This window comes from Hetaerina americana, unplaced genomic scaffold, assembly GCF_022747635.1.
Source record: "Hetaerina americana unplaced genomic scaffold, ioHetAmer1.1.p SCAF_10, whole genome shotgun sequence".
Taxonomy (NCBI): Eukaryota; Metazoa; Arthropoda; class Insecta; order Odonata; family Calopterygidae; genus Hetaerina; species Hetaerina americana.
Window position 1 is genome coordinate 73,262,998 of NW_027286070.1, and position 4,099 is coordinate 73,267,096.

Consider the following 4,099-nt stretch of genomic DNA (forward strand, 5'->3'; position numbering starts at 1 on the left):
CGAACATGCGACTACCTGCCTCATATTTCGCCCTGCCGGTCACCCAGTTTTTCCAAGACGTCGTCCCTCGCGGGAGAGATGCCTTTTCACGCTACTCGGCAAGCATTCTGAGACCCTACAGGGTCTTGACCCTAATTGTTTCTCTATCCCGCAGGAGAGAGGCGACCTTTTTCGTCTCTTCAAATGCGGAGACACTTTCTCCACGTAGCCGCTCCAGATCATTTGGTTGGTCGCTCTAACAAAATAAGCATTACATTTTGCGGGTAAAGGCCACAGAAAACAACCTGGTTGAGGAGACGGACGTGGGTCACGATCGGGAGGGAAGGGAGTGAACATTTTCCAACACTCCATTTTACGTGGTGCTCTATAATTCCCCAGTTTCGCTCAATCGTGGGAGCCAACCCCTTCTCCCATCAGAACCCTAAGATTGTGAGGGCCTGACCAACCTTCCTGTTGTTGAGGAAGAGACCACCCTGCTCATATGACGTCAGGATGTCGTGGGCTACAGCCATGTGGGATGGGTCGTCTATGAAGAGGGTTATGCTGTCAGCGTATGCGACGCCCAGGAAAACTGCGCCGTGACGGCGTACCCCGATTCCACTGCTCTGCAGTCGTCTGAGTAGGGGGTCAAAAGCAATGGCGAACAGCAGCATTGACAGCGGGAAACCCTGCCCAACGGAGTTCCTACCGACGGGAATGGGCGGCGAGGTGGCATTATTTATCCCGCAAGCGCCACCTTGTCTCCCTCCCGCCTCTTCTCCCACGAGCGATGGATTTTTCCAAACCGTTGAAGCTCTTCTGCTGTCTTGCAACGGGGTCTCCACGGGGAGACAAAGAACCCTGACATTACAAGGGCTGCCGGAAGCCTCGCCGACAGTAATTGTCGTCCAAGGGTCACTTATGGACGGATACGGTAATTTTGGCGGAATATTATCTTCAATCCTATTCATTGTAGCTTCGGTCGGCAACTGCAAGAATTCCAAATTGCGATTGCATCCAAATTGGATCGCCACTTTCTCTTCGGGTGTGAGGCCCAGTGACTCTAGCGTGAAGAGGTGGACCTCCAACGGGATAAGGGACTTCGCCTTCTCGTCAACTTGCAAGGCGATCGTGTTCACGCGACGTAAAACCATTTTGAAAAAATCAAATTGAGCACGCCTGCGTGACGAGGAAAGGCGTATCAAGAGAGCGAGCACTTCAAAGAGAGAGAGAGAGAAAACACACTCGCTTTCACTCCTCCTACTTACCACACGCACCCGGCGGCCGCAAACAAAAAGTAGCCTAGGATCTAAACCAGGAGATAACGTCAATCTTGAACCGGCAAGCAAAGCGAAAGCAAGGCCTGTGCCCGGAGGGAGAAAGACAAGCGTGAAACCTCAAAACTTCTAGAAGATCAAGATGGTCAACCGCTGCTCGAAATAAACAGGATCGGAACCTCGCTCTCCAAGAGAGTCCGGCAGTGCCGCCCTCCAAATCCCGGCGGCCGATGCCTCGGTCTCGGGCGAAAATAGACACTCGGTAGAAACACGCACGTCCTAGGTATCGAGGAAACGTAAATTACACTGAAATCTGCGGGAAGGTTATTTAACCAAGTGCCCCGATTCCTTGGCCAAGAGATGGCGTTAGGGAGCTATTTCACTCACCAAAGGAGAGATGGACGAACAAAGGAGAAAGGAGAGTAGGTAAAGCAATCATGCACATCATAAAGGATAGGAACAGTGCGTCTCGTGGCAAGCATAGCCAGAAGAAAGAGATGAGCCGCATTGGCCAAAACACATTCAAATACGAAAAAACCCGCCGTATGGCGAAAAAATATTCATTCGCATGACAATAGATGCAAGGAAAAGGGATAAGAACACACATAAAGGAGGAACATAGGAGTGGTGGGGAAGGCGGAATCAAGCAAATCACGAGTGCAAAAAAATATATTCAGAAAGGTGAAGCACAGTCAATGTAAGGAAGAGAAATCCATAAAGATCAAAGTTACATCAGAACATTATTTTATTAACTGAGCCAGAAAAAATTCAACAGAGATGGAAACACGAGGTCGTGATATATAGAGGCCTATAATGATATATAGGTGATATTGTTTAAGGCCAGCAAGATTCGATATAGAAAGATAATATGATGGGAAAGGGGCTAGCTTAGGTCCAGGCATACTTGATAGCGAGATCACGGAAGAACATATTGGAAATTTAAATGAAATGAGGCAGTGATGGAGAATAACATTCCCGCGGGCCTAATCGAGGGTTTAGGAAAACGTGGGAGATAGAATTTTTGTGGACTAACTCGTAGCAATAATGAGGGAGTAATTAAGCCAGAAGACTTCGTCAGATCAGTATTAGCTACTATGCCAGAATTCCTGATCAAATAACATAGCATATACAACTGGATAAAATGACTATCAAGTTGCATACATTGATATTTGTTTACAAAACAGTATATCAGAATTATGTTGAATATTAACAAAATCAATTACTTTATCAAGAATTATATTTTACCTTGCACACGTAATAAAGAAGCCTATAATACGAATGATTCCAATTACAGCTCTACGGATGAATTGGTCCGTGCAGATGTAATTCGGCTATTCCCGGCATAAGCGCCAGTTTATGGATGTAAATAAAGAGGGAGGATCGGCCCGGCACGTCGAAGGTCCGCCGTTCGAGTACCGGTCAAGGAAATGTAAATATGAAATACAATTTGTCCTGTAGAGAAAAGGGTTTTCATAAAATGATGCACAAACGACTCAGTAAATAATCAATTTTAAATGAAACGAAAGGCATAAAAGCAAGTTTGTTGAAAGGTCAAAATGAGTCTCAAGTAATTTAAGTTTTGAAGTTCTTAAAAAGTCTAACAATCTCTTTGTCACATCTTTATCGCACATAACTTTTGTTATGGATTTATAAGATCGGGAAACAATTCGAATCAAATAAACACTCGGTCTTCATGGCACGAAACGAGAAGAGGTATTCGATGACAAATTAATCGGATGGGATAGTAATTGTTTAGTTAAAAAATCACATGAATATCTCAAGAAATGTCTCATTTGTAGAAAATGGCAAAACGGAAATGTAAAATGAAGCAGACATGGCGACTTGAAATCAAGTTTGGAGGAGGAGCAACAGTGGTGGCGGGCGGATGAGACAAAATGGAAGCCATTGCCAAGACATTAAACATGCCGACCAGGAATCCGCAGCCAAATTCTCCTTGCAGATATGCCCGTCCTCCACACTTCAATGAGAAGCGGGGAAAACTAAAGTGAAGGGAAGCATTGGAGATGACGCTGGTTTCCTCCACCCGTCTGATATCCACGCCGCGGCGTTTCGACTGCACCGGGGAAAGCACGCCAGCGGCATTCATCTTCGTGACCACTCGGCATTCGTGCAGGGCGTGATTGTGGGTGCAGGCAATCTTCAACCAAGTTACATCCGCTTACTATGACCCTGAACCATGAGCTAGACGTGGTGGGAGGGCTTTTTGGAGTTCCGCTGACCCCTACAGCTGCACAGGCAGCGGCAATGCTTCTGGCGGGGTCACCCATGCCAGAGGGGCAGAAGGGTTTTCGCGAGACCATAAGGTAGTGTCTATTCCTCATTTGAGGTGTCCGTAAAGGCGTCTGACCCAAGTGGGGCTGACACTTGAATGATGTTGCCACGTTGAAAACATCAATGATGAAGTCAACGGGAGACTACTTCAATTATTTATCCCAAGAAGCAATAGTGAACCGAAATACATATGAGAAAGTAGGTACTGACAACTAGGGGCCTGCAATGGAAGAGGAAGGTGGTCTCAGCGGCCGTCAGCACAGGATAGACAAGACTTGCACAGCCGAGTGGACAGTAGCAGAACGGAGGACGGAGAAGTACAAGCAAAGTGAAATTAAGGACTTGGGATGTCGCGACGATTTGGAGCTCTGGGAAGTTAGCAAACGTCAAGCGAGAGATGAAGAGAGGAAATTTAGACATGTTAGGCCTCATGATGTGACGTGGAAAGATACCGGAGATCGTTGGAAAGACCGTTGGTTCATTTGGAGCGGAGGGAAGAGAGTCAACATTGGAACAGCCATAACACTGAATGGGAAACTGGGGCGAGTGGT